This window comes from Entelurus aequoreus, linkage group LG13 (genome assembly GCF_033978785.1).
Source record: "Entelurus aequoreus isolate RoL-2023_Sb linkage group LG13, RoL_Eaeq_v1.1, whole genome shotgun sequence".
Lineage (NCBI taxonomy): Eukaryota > Metazoa > Chordata > Actinopteri > Syngnathiformes > Syngnathidae > Entelurus > Entelurus aequoreus.
In genome coordinates, this window is record NC_084743.1 from 16764381 (window position 1) to 16781825 (window position 17445).

General features: G+C 38.0%; 1 protein-coding gene across 1 annotated transcript in view; it reads left to right on the top strand.

The window, feature by feature from the left end:
• Positions 1-17445, top strand: part of asic4a (acid-sensing (proton-gated) ion channel family member 4a) — a 325562-nt gene that overhangs the window by 298861 nt on the left and 9256 nt on the right. The window lies entirely within an intron of this gene.

Below are 17445 nucleotides of genomic sequence, written 5' to 3' on the forward strand. Positions count from 1 at the left end.
TATATGTTACAATTTGATTTGGTTGTGATGTCTCGGTATGTATGTACATTTATTCTCCTTTCTAGTATGTAGTGTAGAGCTGGAACCCGCGGAAAAACTGTAACGTATGTGTCACCAGTTTTCAAAGATCTGGAAGATGACCCAAACTGTCACTCTCAGATTAAACGGAATTGGTTAGGATGTTCAGGAACAACCCAGGAACCACCAAGGTTCAAGTCTACCAAACTGTTGGAGCACCAGCGTCAATATCCACAGTTTAGCCAGTTTTGATCGGTATGAACTGAGAGGGGCCCGATCGAGAAAGAAGCCCCTTTTCCGAATTCTCTCACCTTCATTGCCTGAGCTTTCAGGTCCAAGGATCAACTGAGTGTCATTGTTCAAACTGTTTTGATCCCTTTGAATTTGTCAACAATAGCTAGACCCAGCATTAGCTAAAAGAGCATCTGAAGTTACAAAGCAAACATATTTGGCCAGCCCAGTTTGGGGTAGTTTGACTAAAAATCGGTCTGTAGAATTCGAGAAGGTTCAGAAGTGGTGCCGTAGGATTATTGACATCCCGCATTCGTTCTCTTTTCTCACCTCAAGTGAGCTATGAGATGAAGTACCTTCGCCGACATCCTGAGGGACAACTCTGCAAAGCTTCCTAAGTGTTGTCCCTCCGCCTGTTCGCTTTCTTCGACGCCACAGACAACTCGTTGTACCCAGGGGCAAAACCAAATGACTTGAACTTGTTTTAGTGTGGATTTGGATTTATGGTGTGCTCACGCTAGGCCATTCTTACTGTGATGACCTTTGCCATTAGTTCTCTGTCCTGGACCCTCTGGCCTGGAATTATTTCGAATCGTTGTGATTATTTAATTTGTACGATATGGCACCTGTCATTAATTACTTGTAGGGTTGTCACGATACCAATATTTTGGTACCGGTACCAAAATGTATTTCGATACTTTTCGATACTTTTCTAAATAAAGGGGATATTGGCTTTATTTCAACAACAAATCTTACGGTCCATTAAACATATGTTTTTTATTGCAAAGAAAATGTTGTCCTTAAATAAAATAGTGAACATACTAGACAACTTGTCTTTTAGTAGTAAGTAAACAAACAAAGATTCCTAATTTGTCTGCTGATATATGCAGTAACATATTGTGTCATCTCTCATTCATTTATTTTGGTATCAAATGGATTCCTCCTGCCTATCTTGACGATTGTATTGTACCATATGTCCCGGCAAGAAATCTGCGTTCAAAGAACTCCGGCTTATTAGTGATTCCCAGAGCCCAAAAAAAGTCTGCGGGCTATAGAGCGTTTTCTATTCGGGCTCCAATACTATGGAATGCCCTCCCGGTAAAAGTTAGAGATGCTACCTCAGTAGAAGCATTTAAGTCTCATCTTAAAACTCATTTGTATACTCTAGCCTTTAAATAGACTCCCTTTTTAGACCAGTTGATCTGCCGTTTCTTTTCTTTTCTTTTCTACTCTGCTCCGGGGTGGACCGCTAGCCTGTCCATCAGATGGGGACATCTCTACGCTGCTGACCCGTCTCCGCTCGGGATGGTTCCCGCTGGCCCCACCATGGACTGGACTTTCGCTGATGTGTTGGACTTTCACAATATTATGTCAGACCCACTCGACACCGAGGATGTCGTTGTGGCTTGTACAGCCCTTTGAGACACTTGTGATTTAGGGCTATATAAATAAACATTGATTGATTGATTGATTGATTGATTATTAATCTACTTGTTCATTTACTGCTAATATCAGCTTACTTTCTGTTTTAACATGTTCTTACTTTATTTGTCGCCGTGGAGGCGAGGATTAGTGATTAAGAAGTAGCAAAAACACTGTTGACTGCGGATGGACGTTAGCCGCTAGTTAGCTAGCCATGTTTTGAAACACTTCTTGTAGAGCTGCGTTTTAGTGTTATAGCTTCACCTTTTATGTTAGTTTTTAAGCCAAAATGCGTCCATTATCTCTTTTCTGTCGACACACATTTTATAGTGTTGGTTTACTACAAACTCAAACGCGTTTTGTACTGACGTAGAAGCTAGCTTCTCTTTTTACGTGGCTAGCTTTTACGGCTAATTCCGAAACAAGCCGATGTGTTAGTACGCTAGAAAAAGAGTTCCTCAGTGTTCTCTCTTACAATAACAATGTTGCTACAGCTTGGTTATTATACAGGTTACGGAACGTCAATAAAGTATTACTGACGCTTTTTGAATGCATTTTAAAGTGATTTAGAGGTTTAGCTGCATTGCTAGCCACCAAGAACGAGCCTATTTTTAAATGTTAGAATGCTATAAAAAAAAAAAAAAAACTTTTGTCTTCTTGTTTGATTGTGAACGATAGACAAAATTCCTTCTGCGCATTTATTTCCGTTTTTCCATAGCAAAGCACTTCTAACTTCTGGCAACAAATGTGTGTTGAACTTCCCGAAACAAACGCGAGTGTGTTCTAATCATGGCTGACTTGTTAATAGACCGCAAAGACGACTATTTTTGGACAAAGGAGGATTCACAACCGTATCTTTTTTAAGCTGAATTTAGGTCGGCGTGACACAAAGCTGTAAACGTGGAATTTGAAGCCAAGCTATTTCGACATAAATGGAGTGCTTACCCAAATAAACCGGGAAAAAATGTCCCCAGCCGACTGGACCAGAAGTCACTGTTATAGCCTTCAAAGCCCTCTAAAACAACCTCAAAACCCTCCATCAACGTTTTAGTATATATATAATGTAGTAACATACATGATCATAACAATATGTAATATGCACAATATTTACCGTATTTGATCATTTTAATCAATGCAGGGACTGATTTTTTTCCAGCGCATTGATTTCTGTTTCCATAGCCCCACACTTCTGACTTCTGGCAACAAATGTGTGTTCCTAGGAAACTAACCCTTGTGTGTTCTAATCAGGGCAGATTCGATAAACAATGAAGATGACAATTTTTGGTCAAATGAAGATTCACAATTCTGTCTTTTTGAAGCTGAATATATGGAGGATGAACTGCTGCTCCTAGAAGTCAGCACGGAGGGAGAGGGAGACGCTGGAGCAGACGGAAGCCGAGAGAGTGAGGTGAAAGTGACTCGAAACTGCAAAATGTGGAATTTGAGGCCAAGCTATTTCGACATAAATGGAGTGCTTACCCAAATAAACCGGGAAAAAATGTCCCCGGCCGACTGGACCAAAATTTGGTTATTATACAGGTTTCGGAACGTCAATGAAGTATTGTTGACAGTTTTTGAATGCATTTTTAAAGTGATTTAGTGGTAGAATTGATTGCTGCCATTAGCTGCATCGCTCGCCACCGAGAACGAGCCCATTTATACATGTTAGAATGCTATAAAAAAAACAAAAAACTTTTGTCTTCTTGTTTGATTGTGAACGATGGGCAAAATTCCCCCCCAAAAAAGTGAAGTTCCCCTTCAAGTTTAAGGTAATGAATTTAAATGCACGTGACCATATTAATCAATGGGGGCAATTCCGCAAATGAAATGTAATATTTCCTTCCAATCAAATCAACCGGCAGGGGTTCAACAAGCCTCCAGGTAAATCTGGGACCCTACTGTCTGCGGGGACCGGTATAAATCAACCCTCAACATTGCATTAGCTTCAAAATCCCATTTATAAAACAGCACCTGGGTGGGTTTGTGTCAGTGGGAAGCTCTCACATCTCCCAGAGTCATGGCGGGCCATCATTCTATTTGTGAGTTGCCGCATTGTGCTGGAGAGCCTGTCCATTTTCAGCCTTTTTTTTTTGTATTTTTATTTTGTTTTCAAGAGCCTCTCTCACCGCCCCATTAGATGAGTATGCATGGGTAAGCGGGGAATGGTGCGGGGGTTGGGGGGGTGGCACAAAAATGGGAACGCTACCATTTGAAGAGAAAGCGAGAGGCTGGCTGGCTATGCAGCAACGAATTACGTACCGAACTTATTTTTGATGCTCTGTCTGGAGGAGACCGGAAAAAAAGGGACATGAGATGACTCACGACTCCTACACACTTGGTGTTTATGTCAGAGCGTATGGGCACACGTGGTCAAATAGTTCTACCACCTCTTCCTGCAGACCCCACTGAGTGTTTAATCATGAGCATTGAGCAGTGCCAAATTGATTAATTCCCCCCATTAATCAGTCGTTCGCGGTGGAACTCCCTTAATGTCCGCCATCCATTTACATCTGTTATGACTATTTGAGGACATCTTCGCATTTATCAAGCGTGTTAAATGATGACAAACCGCTAATTGCAAACGATGGACCCTCTGTAGGTTGGCCCATCAAGGCCTTCTCTGCTGGCCTAACATAACCAGAAATCATGATCATAATTAAAGATAGAAGTATTTTTTTATTTACTTTCCCTAAATATCTAAAAGTATTTATGTTCTCTTCATGTTATATTATGCTCCTTCCAATGCTGTTGTTTTTAGGTTAGAGCACTGGTTCTTAACCTGGGTTTGGAGGAGCCTCCGCCGCGGGGGTCAAGACTAGGGATGATGTTCGAAACCGGTTCTCCCGGTTGTTCGATAAGAAAAGAACCGATCGATAAGAAAAGAACCGATTCCATGGACTCGAATCCCTTTTTGAGAACCGGTTCCCGTTATCGAGGCCACTATAGTAAAGAAAAAGAGTTGGTTCTTTATTCGAATCCCTGGGAACGAATCCCGTCCCACAAGAAATGCCCTGTGGGACATCACAGGAAATGACGTAGCTTAGTCATTAGACTGAGCTACGTCATTTCCTGTGATGTCTCACAGGAAATGACGTAGCTTAGTCATTAGACTGAGCTACGTCATTTCCTGTGATGTCACACAAGCAGCAAAAATAATGGACCGGAAAAAACGCCTCAAGGCATGGCTATTGACCTATAGTGATCACAGAGACAGGTTGTTTTTGTGTTACTGTATATATTTGTTTTTCCGAAAAATCCCACTTAATATACTTTGGGTAACAACAGTCAATATTTATTTATTTTATTTTTTTAGGGGGGTAACAATCACTAATTATTTATTTTTATTTTTATTTTTTTCTTATAAAATAAAAGTGAGCTTTTGTTAAACCAAACATTGTGTTATTTTCCATATACAACAACCTATCTGGATTCGATAAGAGAATCGATAAGGAATCGGTTCGATAAGAGGATTCGATAATGCGCTCGAACTCGATAATTTCTTATCAAATATCATCCCTAGTCAAGACACACCCGACTCATCATGTAAATAAAAACTTCTCCCTATCGGCGTATTTTGGATACCCCTAAACAATGTTCGACGTCAGACATGCACGTGCACTGTGGCCACACCAGCAGCACCTGTCCCACACCTGACTAAATAACAAGTTAAATCTTTTATTATTATAATCAAATGACAGCAGCCATTTCCATGAGATTATTTTCTAATATAAGTGTTTTAGCCCACTTACAATGACAATAACAAAAAATAATGTTTTTCATGAGCTGTGTACTAGCATTGTATGTCTGGTTGGGCCGGTCCTGCTTTGGAAATAATTTGTACCCCTTTCAGATATCGCATTTAGTTCCCACTAAAACATTCACATGTTGCACAATGAGATGTAAACAAGGGATCATGTGTACATTCCTGTAACTTTCTGTTTGTAAAATATATCTTTATTTGTATTTCTTTAATATAATAACATAATTTCATGATTAATATTTATAAATTAAGATTAAATTAAGAAAAAACATTTTATTTTGCACTAAAGAAGAGTTCGGTGAATGCGCATATGAAACTGGTGGGGTTCGGTACCTCCAACAAGGTTAAGAACCACTGGGTTAGAGTTTGTATCCATTCAGAATTCAGCTAGTTTATGTTGCCATGCTGTACGACAGTGTTTTTCAACCACTGTGCCGCGGCACACTAGTGAGATACAGTCTGGTGTGCCGTGGGAGATGATCTAATTTCACCTATTTAGGTTAAAAATGTTTTTTGCAAACCAGTAATTATAGTCTGCAAATTATAATAATATAATAATAATAGATTGTATTTGTAAAAAGCACTTTACATTGAGTAAACAACCTCAAAGTGCTACGGTGTATTAAAAAATCAAATAAAAATAAATAAAAATTGTTTTAAAAGATAATAAAAAATAAATAAAAATAAAAACTAGAACAGCCTAATAGCTAGAACTAGTATGCATATATCTAAAAAAAAAAAAAAAAAAAAAAAAAAGGCTTTATTAAAAAGAAGGGTTTTTAAGCCTTTTTTAAAAGCATTCACAGTCTGTGGTGCCCTAAGGTGGTCAGGGAGAAAAACTCCAAATAAGTCACGGCGTGAGTGGTAATGGGTTCCATTTTTATAGTCTTTGGTATGGGGTTTGAACTCACGACCTACCGATCTCAGGGCAGACACTCTAACCACAAGGCCACTGAGCGCATCTAGTCGATACTACTATCGATATTTTTCATCCTCACAAAATATTTTTTTCCTTTTTAAAAAAAATTCATATTATGTTTATAAACCCCTTGTTTAGAAAAGTACTGAAAAGTATCGGAATGTATCTAAATAGAGTTTGGTACCGGTACCTGTACTAAATAATTGGCACCGGGACAACACTAGTTTTATAGTTAATATTGTAAATCCAACTTCATTTATTTTAATGTACATTTTGATTGTCCCATTCAGTAAAAAACTGTGAAATTCCATTCCGTTTTTTTTTTGAGGCGGTCTGTTTTTCGAACTCTATCGGACATTGTGACTTTTGGTGTTAGTGTTTCTGGAAAAAAGGGACCCAAACACACATACTGTACAGCAGTGGTCCCCAACCTTTTTGTAGCTGCGGACCGGTCAACGCTTGAAAATGTGTCCCACGGACCAGGGAGAGAGGGGGGGGCATTTTTTTTTTTTTTTTTTTTTTTTTTTATAAAGAAATACAATCATGTGTGCTTACGGACTGTATCCCTGCAGACTGTATTGATCTATATTGATATATAATGTATATATTGTGTTTTTTTATGTTGATTTAATTTTTAAAAAATAATAATAATAATAATTTTTATTTATTTTTTTTTTCTTGCACGGCCCGGTACCATTTCTTGCACGGCCCGGTACGGCCCGGTGGTTGGGGACCACTGGTGTGCAGCAGGTTTTTACAGCTAAATGTGTATATATCATTTGTACACACTGTCAGGTTCAAACACTGATGACATTTATTAAACAGATAAGAAGCAAGGAATCATGCAGAGACAGAGTTCAATTTGGCTCAAATGAGAAGAGACATTTTTGGGGGGGGCTGTACTCTAGTTACAGATCCAAACTACGCTCTAAAGCCCAGCCCACGTGCTTCCTCTATTTATTTGGGAGGTCCCTGGTCACATCACTGAAGCTGCTGCTGAAGGAGGTGGGGTAATTTCAGCAACCCCAGTTAGACACAATATATGACTATTAATGAAATACAAATGTGCTGTCTCTGCTTTGTCTGCGTCACTGTACCCGATGTTCGGCCTTGGCAGTCAGCAGGCCGATTCTGGAAACAAACACTGACACGAGACGACTTGCTTTGCGCAGATAGAAAAAGTACAACTTCAGCACAATTGATAATAACTATAGCGACGGCCCTTAAGCATAAGAGTTGTGTGATAATGTATACATAATTATTCTGACACACACACATACACATTGGCCCCCCCTGACACATTTTTTTCTCTCAATGTGGCCCCCGAGTCAAAATATTTGCCCAGCTCAGATGAATGTGGTGAATTGTCGTTAATGCATCGCTCAGATTTGTCAATTATCCAACGACGGATTCCTACTTCGGCTTGTGGAGGTCAAGACCGACTTGGACTGATGTGTATTTGTCGGCCAGGCGAAAAGGGTAATCTGCTTAACTTTTGATTGAGGCTTATTTGAAACCACTTTAATCACACAGCTTTAAATGAAGTGTGAGTGGGGTCTCTTAAAGGGGAACTGCACTTTTTTTGTGGGATTTTGCCCATCGTTCACAATCATTATGAGAGACAAGAAGACAAAAGGGAGTACTCGTTTTCTACCTCTAAATCACTTTAAAAATGCATTCGAAAACCGTCAACAATACTTCATTGACGTTTCGTAACTTGTGTAATAACCAAGCTGTAGCAACATTGTTATTGTAAGAGAGAACACTGAGGAACTCTTTTTCTAGTTTTGGTATTAGCCTTAAAAGCTAACTACGGAAAGAGAGAAGCTATATTCTACCGCAACACGAAACGCGTTTGAGTTTGTAATGCTCCCCTCCAGCTCCAACAACCTCTCCTCCCCTGCTTAAACAGAGCGACAGGTGATTAGATAATAAGGCCCACCTGGGCCATCTACGCACCTGTCGCTGACTTCAAGGCCGGTCCTGGCACACCCCGCTTCGCTGCAGGCCCGCAGGCCACGCCCCCCTCCACAATGTGTTTTGTGGCAATTCCAACTTTGCAGAGTTACTACGTGGAGTGGCGCTTTCCATCATTTACAGCAGACTGCATTGCAAAATCCACCTGAGCATCCCTTCCCTACTGTACATGACACACAAGCATTGTCCGAATGACGAAGATTCCACCCAGGAAATAAAATCTATAAATGCATGATCAAATTAACTAAAGCAGGGGTCACCAACGCGGTGCCCGCGGGCACCAGGTAGCCCGTAAGGACCAGATGAGTAGCCCGCCGGCCTGTTCTAAAAATAGCTCAAATAGCAGCACTTACCAGTGAGCTGCCTCTATTTTTTAAATTGTATTTATTTACTAACAAGCTGGTCTCGCTTTGCCCGACATTTTTAATTCTAAGAGAGACAAAACTCAAATAGAATTTGAAAATCCAAGAAAATATTTTAAACACTTGGTCTTCACTTGTTTAAATTCATTATTTTTTTTACTTTGCTTCTTATAACTTTCAGAAAGACAATTTTAGAGAAAAAATACAACCTTAAAAATTATTTTAGGATTTTTAAACACATGTACCTTTTTACCTTTTAAATTCCTTCCTCTTCTTTCCTGACAATTTAAATCAATGTTCAAGTATTTATTTTTTTCTATTGTAAAGAATAATAAATACATTTTAATTTAATTCTTCATTTTAGCTTCTGTTTTTTCGACAAAGAATATTTGTGAAATATTTCTTCAAACTTATTATGATTAAAATTCAAAAAAATTATTCAGTCAAATCTAGAAAATCTGTAGAATCAAATTTAAATCTTATTTCAAAGTCTTTTGAATTTCTTTTAAAATTTTTGTTCTGGGAATTCTAGAAGAAATAATGATTTGTCTTTGTTAGAAATATAGCTTGGTCCAATTTGTTATATATTCTAACAAAGTGTAGATTGGCTTTTAACCTATTTAAAACATGTCATCAACATTCTAAAATTAATCTTAATCAGGAAAAATTACTAATGATGTTCCATAAATTCTTTTTTTAAGTTTCTCTCTTCTTTTTTTCGGTTGAATTTTGAATTTTAAAGAGTCGAAATTGAAGATTTCTTTCGCTGATGTGTTGGACTTCACAATATTATGTCAGACCCTCGACACTGAGGATGTCGTTGTGGCTTGTACAGCCCTTTGAGACATTTGTGATTTAGGGCTATATAAATAAACATTGATTGATTGATTGATTGAAGATGAACTTTGTTTCAAAATTTAATTGTCATTTTTTTTCGTGTTTTATCCTCTTTTAAACTGTTCAATTAAGTGTAAATATCATTAATTATTAATAATAACATAGAGTTAAAGGTAAATTGAGCAAATTGGCTATTTCTGGCATTTTATTTAAGTGTGTATCAAACTGGTAGCCCTTCGCATTAATCAGTACCCAAGAAGTAGCTCTTGGTTTCAAAAAGGTTGGTGACCCCTGAACTAAAGTAATTTTTTTTTACTAAGCATAGGGTCCTGCATTAAATTGCATATCTCGATTGTTCTCCTTTTTTTTTTCACAAAGCAAAAAGAAAAAGAAAGGATAACAGTAAATGACAACATTGGACTAATTCACTGTAAGTGATAAATATCTGAGAGAGTGGGGTTGCACACCTGTCACAAAGGTGTGTTATTGCAGTATGAATTATTTGTTTATCCGTACTGTGTGAAGCTTTGAATTGTTTGAATAAACTGGGATTAATTAATAGTTAATTTCCCCTCTTATGTGTAAATGTATAACGTTGCATGTGTGCGTATATGTTGGTGACATCTCTTTCTTTTGCTCTGATTGTGGAACGAGGCGGAAAAGGACGACGCTCTCGCAGCTGAATTGTTAAAGATTCATACTTTGTCATGCTACTATGATTTATTCATGTCGACTCTTCAAACAGGAACACTTGAGCGTCATGATGTTAGCAGCTTTTCTTTTTCACTCGCTCATCTCTTTTTATTGGATTAGTATTTGCCATTCATCTTCTTCTTTCGTTTTGTCAGCAGCCGTAACGAATTAATTTTTGGTAATGGCTTGAGTAAACGGTCCGTAATATCATCAAAAGGTTCAGATGATAAGCGATGATATTACGGACCTTGGATCCCTCAGGCGGTACTGCATCAAAAAGCGACACAAGTGTGTAAAGGATATCACCACATGAGCTCAGGAACACGTCAGAAAACCACTGTCAGTAACTACAGTTCATCGCTACATCAGTAAGTGCGAGTTAAAACTCTACTATGCAAAGCCACAGCCATTTATCAACAACACCCAGAAACGCCGCCGGCTTCGCTGGGCCCGAGCTCATCTAAGATGGACTGATACAAAGTGGAAGAGTGTTCTGTGGTCTGACGAGTCCACATTTGAAATTGTTTTTGGAAACTGTGGACGTCGTGTCCACAGTTTCAAAATCCAGCATCTGTGATGGTATGGGGGTGTATTAGTGACCACGGCATGGGTAACTTACACATCTGTTAAGGCGCCATTAATGCTGAAAGGTACATACAGGTTTTAGAGCAACATATGTGTTGCCATCCAAACAGCGCCTTTTTCATGGACGCCCCTGCTTATTTCAGCAAGACAATGCCAAGCCACGTGTTACAAGAGCGCGGCTTCATAGTAAAAGAGTGCGGGTACTAGACTGGCCTGTCTGTAGTCCATACCCGTGTCCCATTGAAAATGTGTGGCGCATTATGAAGCCTAAAATACCACAACTTAAGCTGTACATCAAGCAAGAATGGGAAAGAATTCCACCTGAAAAGTTTCAAAAATGTGTCTCCTCAGTTCCCAAACGTTTACGGAGTGTTGTTAAAAGGAAAGGCCATGTAACACAGTGGGAAAAATGACCCTGTGCCGGTTTTGGAGCAACATATATTGCCATTAAAGCAACGTTATCATGGACGCCCCTGCTTATTTTAGCAAGACAATGCTGCCATTAAATTCTATGTTAATGATTATTTGCACACAAAAAAATAAGTTTTCCAGTTTGAACGTTAAATATCTTATCTTTGCAGTCTATTCAATTGAATATAAGTTGAAAAGGATTTAGCAAATCATTGTATTCTGTTTTTATTTCACGAATTACAAAACGTGCCAACTTCACTGGTTTTGGGTTTTGTATAAACTGGGTGAAATAATAGGAATACTTTGCCGTCCTCTCTCGAGAAACCTTTCTGTGAATACCCCAACGTCCTTCGTTGCTAAGAGTAGACCTCAGGTGCTTACTTGGAGTGTTTTTTAGCGTTTCAAAGAAAGATTCCGCCTTGCCTCAGTTGCCTGTTCCATCGGAAAAAAAGGACACCTGCTGGGCTTAAGTGTGTCAATGAACGGTTGAGAGGATCAGTGAGAAGTGAAGCTTACTTCCCCAACTGCTCAGCAACAGACAAATGGATAACAAACCATTTCAACCTAGCAGGAGACATTTTTTTACATCCACTAAAAATGTAACAGCTTACAAAAAAAAATAAAAAGTTACGATAATAGCATGAATCATGCATCATTTTATTATTTTGTATTTGTTAGAAAAGGCTTGATTAGGTGAATTGGCTGTTCTAGATTTTATTTATTTTTATTTTTTATTATCTTTTTATTTTTATTCATTTATTTATTTGTATTATTTTATTTTATTTTTATTTTATTTTTTTATTTTTTTATTTTTAATACACTGTAGCACTTTGAGGTTGTTTACTCAATATAAAATGCTTTTTACAAATAAAATCTAGTAATATTATTAGGGATGTCCGATAATGGCTTTTTGCCGATATCCGATATTCCGATATTGTCGAACTCTTTAATTACCGATACCGATATCAACCGATACCGATATCAACCGATATATATGCAGTCGTGGAATTAACACATTATTATGCCTAATTTGGACAACCAGGTATGGTGAAGATAAGGTACTTTTTAAAAAAATTAGTAAAAAAAAAGAATAAAAAAGAAAGTACAACAATATAAAAACAGTTACATAGAAACTAGTAATGAATGAAAATTAGTCAAATTAACTGTTAAAGGTTAGTACTATTAGTGGACCAGCAGCACACACAATCATGTGTGCTTACGGACTGTATCCCTTGCAGACTGTATTGATATGTATTGATATATAATGTAGGAAGCAGAATATTAATAACAGAAAGAAACAACCCATTTGTGTGAATGAGTGTAAATGGGGGAGGGAGGTTTTTTGGGTTGGTGCACTAATTGTAAGTGTATCTTGTGTTTTTTATGTTGATTTAATTTAAAAAAAACAAAAAAAAACGATACCGATAATAAAAAAAAACGATACCGATAATTTCCGATATTACATTTTAACGCATATATCGGCCGATAATATCGGCAGGCCGATATTATCGGACATCTCAAAATATTATTATCAAATGAGTTAAATGACAAAAAAAAAAAAACAGTTACCTATTTATTACTAACCGTCTTTAAGTTGAAGTGGAATGGTAGTTGGGTTTTTCCGGCCACAAAAATTCATTACATTTAGCTCATAACTCAGTACGTTGAATGACGCGGACACGTTCGATACTGGATACTTTCTAATACGCTTCTGCCTTGAGAAAGTAACTCGCAAATAACTATTCAATACTTGTTTGTATTGACAAATGTTGTCTTTGACCGCATTTGTGTTTAATTAAAGACCCTAATTACGTATGCCTAGCTTTTTTGCTATTATGTGCTTAGCTGTTGTGTAGCTGCTAGCCCTTATTAGCCTATGTAGCACTTTGAGGTTGTTTACTCAATGTAAAATTATTTTTACAAATAACATCTATTATTATTATTATTATTAAATAAGTTAAATGACAAACAAAAAAAACAGTTACCTATTTATTACTAACCGTCTTTAAGTTGAAGTGGAATGGTAGTTGGGTTTTTTTCGGCCACAAAAATTAACTACATTTAGCCCATAATTCAGTACGTTAAATGACGCGGACACGTTCGATACTGGATACTTTCTAATACGCTTCTGCCTTGAGAAAGTAACTCGCAAATAACTATTCAATACTTGTTTATATTGACAAATGTTGTCTTTGACCGCATTTGTGTTTAATTAAAGACCCTAATTACGTATGCCTAGCTTTTTTGCTATTATGTGCTTAGCTGTTGTGTAGCTGCTAGCCCTTATTAGCCTATGTAGAGGTTGCCCTCTAGTGGGTTCCTCGGACCACCACACACTGTCAGGAGAGCCCGGAATTCAGGGTATAACACTGTTTTATTTTCATAAATGTGCAGAGACTTTTGCTTTCCAGCAAAACGTCTTTCTCTCCTGTGTCCGCTCAGCAGCAACTCCGACTCCAACTACGTGTCTCATGCCGGCTGCTGCTAATAAAGGCGACAGGTGTTTAGATAACAAGGTACCACCTGGGCCATCTTCGCACCTGTCGCTGTCTTCGAGGCCCCTCCTGGCACACCCCCGTTCCGCGGCAGGCCCGCAGGCCACGCCCCCCCTCCACAGCCTATAAAAATGAATCGTGTCAAATACAAGAACGGACCAACTCTGTATGATTCCAATATCCGAGGGGGACATTCTACTAATAATGTACTCAATCTCAGTAATGAATACATTTTTAGAATATATGGAGGGTCGATAAAAAAATGAACCTTTTTTTTTTTATACTCATTACATGTATTTTTTTACGAGTAGCATGTTTTTCCCTGTCTTTATCAAAATATACAATAACTATAAATGTCAACATTGTGTGATTTTGTAAAATCTTGCACTCTTTCCGCCCTTTTTAATTACAAGACCCAAAACCAGTGAAGTTGGCACGTTGTATAAATGGTAAATAAAAACAGAATACAATGATTTGCAAATCCATTTCAACTTATATTCAATTGAATAGACTGCAAAGACAAGATATTTAATTTTCGAACTGAGAAACTTAATTTTTTTTGCAAATAATCATTAACTTAGAACTTAAAGGCAGCAACACAATGCAAAAAAGTTGCCACAGGGGCATTTTTGCCACTGTGTTACATGGCCTTTCCTTTTAACAACACTCAGTAAACGTTTGGGAACTGAGGAGACCAATTTTTGAAGCTTTGCAGGTGGAATTATTTCCCATTCTTGCTTGATGTACAGCTTAAGTTGTTCAACAGTCGTATTTTACGCTTCATAAGGCGCCACAAATTTTTAATGAGAGACAGGTCTGGACTACAGGCAGGCCAGTCTAGTACCCGCACTCTTTTACTATGAAGCCACGCTGTTGTAAGACGTGGCTTGGCATCAGGGCCGGCCCGTGGCATAGGCCGTATAGGAAAATGCTAAGGGCGCCGTCCATCAGGGGGCGCCACGCCAGTGTCACAAATGTTGGAGAAAAAAAAATAAATAAATAAAAGTTGGTACTATTATTTCTAAATAAAAAAATTAATCCCACGTTAATTAAAATGCAAAGTAAAGCCTATTTAATAGAAATATTATTTGTTCCAACATTACGCCCTCCCCCCGCACGGTGTGCCCCCTCCCTTCCCGTATCATGACTGTTTTTGGACGTCACCAGTGTTCACCACATCAAAAAATCAACACAAGATGTCAAAACGGCCAAAACTGTCTGGTGCCCAGGGAAGAAAAAAGAGAAAAGAGGAGGAGAAACGAGAAAAAGACAGAGGTAGCAGGTAGGTAACGTTAGCCTACATGAAATGATTTGTCTGTTACAGAATGTGATAGTAACCTGGCTTTTTAGCATTAAGCTAATGCTACATGATTCGGCAATTGCTAATCAATAAATAGCTAGTTCTGTTTTAACGTCGGGTTAATATTGTGGAGGGGGCTAAATTGTTATGGAAAATAATAATGTAACGTTAGGTAATTACAATACTCCCACCTTACATTCCTCATGGACATTTGTATTAGATCTTTTAAGCAGGTGTTTTTTGTTTACATTGTTATTGCCTTCTGGTTAGCTAATGTTTGCCCTGCAGGTAATAGTCATTTTTCCACCCCTTTATATATTAGGTATAGTTGTAAGCCTAGTTGTTAAAGTGCACATCATTAATGTTAATTAAGCAATATCACATGAGAGGGAATGCTGTTTTTTAATTTGAGCACTGCTGTGATTCGGTTAAAGATATTCATAACATAACATTCTCATATAATATGTTAATTTGCTTTCTTTAAGTAAAAAAAAAGGTCAAAGACAAAGCTATTCGGTTTCTTGTGAGTATATACACTTCACTGCCGATGTGGGGGGGGCGCCACCTAAAATCTTGCCTAGGGCGCCAGATTGGTTAGGGCCAGGCCTGCTTGGCATTGTCTTGCTGAAATAAGCAGGGGCGTCCATGATAACGTTGCTTGGATGGCAACATACATTATATTGCCAAACGTATTTGGCCACATGCCTTAAAGAGCCATCCCATTCCTTACCCATAGGGTTCAATATGATGCCGGTCCACCTTTTGCAGCTATTACAGCTTCAACTCTTCTGGGAAGGCTGTCCACAAGGTTGTGGAGTGTGTTTATAGGATTTTTCAACCATTCTTCCAAAAGTGCATTGGTGAGGTCACACACTGATGTTGGTCGAGAAGGCCTGGCTCTCAGTCTCCGTTCTAAGTCATCCCAAAGGTGTTCATGTCAGGACTCTGTGCAGGCCAGTCAAGTTCATCCACACCAGACTCTGTCATCCATGTCTTTATGGACTTTGTTTTGTGCACTGGTGCACAGTCATGTCGGAAGAGGAAGGGGCCCGTTTCAAACTGTTCCCACGTGGTTGGGAGCATGGAATTGTCCAAAATATTTCGGCATTCAAAGTTTATTTCACCGGAATTAAGGGGCCAAGCCCAACTCCTGAAAAACAACCTCACATCATAATACCTCCGCTGACCCCTTTCTGTCAGTTTTCGTGGCCTACCGTTTTGTGGCTGAGTTGCTGTTGTTCCCAAACTCTTCCATTTTCTTATAATCAAGCCGACAGTTGACTTTGGAATATTTAGGAGTGAGGAATTTGCACAGGTGGCATCCTATGACAGTTCCATGCTGGAAATCACTGAGAGCGGCCCATTCTTTCACAAATGTTTGTAGAAACAGTCTCCATGCCTAAGTGCTTGATTTTATACACCTGAGGCCGGGCCAAGTGATTAGGACACCTGATTCTGATCACTTGGATGGGTGGCCAAATACTTTTGGAAATATAGTGCATGTTGCTCCAAAACCTGTATGTACCTTTCACAGATGTGCGAGTTACCCATGCCTTGGGCACTACTAACCTTTTATCCTTTTCGCGATTTGAACGATTCGTACATGTTATGGTTGGAGGAGGGAGTTGTGACGGCACAGAACCAAAAGGGGGCAATATTGCTGTATGTATTTATTATATATATATATATATATATATATATATATATATATATATATATATATATATATATATATATATATATATATATATATATATATATATATATATATATATATATATATATATATATATATATATACATATATATATATATATACACTACCGTTCAAAAGTTTGGGGTCACATTGAAATGTCCTTATTTTCGAAGGAAAAGCACTGTACTTTTCAATGAAGATAACTTTAAACTAGTCTTAACTTTAAAGAAATACACTCTATACATTGCTAATGTGGTAAATGACTATTCTAGCTGCAAATGTCTGGTTTTTGGTGCAATATCTACATAGGTGTATAGAGGCCCATTTCCAGCAACTATCACTCCAGTGTTCTAATGGTACAATGTGTTTGCTCATTGGCTCAGAAGGCTAATTGATGATTAGAAAACCCTTGTGCAATCATGTTCACACATCTGAAAACAGTTTAGCTCGTTACAGAAGCTAAGAAACTGACCTTCCTTTGAGCAGATTGAGTTTCTGGAGCATCACATTTGTGGGGTCAATTAAACGCTCAAAATGGCCAGAAAAAGAGAACTTTCATCTGAAACTCGACAGTCTATTCTTGTTCTTAGAAATGAAGGCTATTCCACAAAATTGTTTGGGTGACCCCAAACTTTTGAACGGTAGTGTATATATATATATATATATATATATATATATATATATATATATATATATATATATATATATATATATATATATATATATATATATATATATA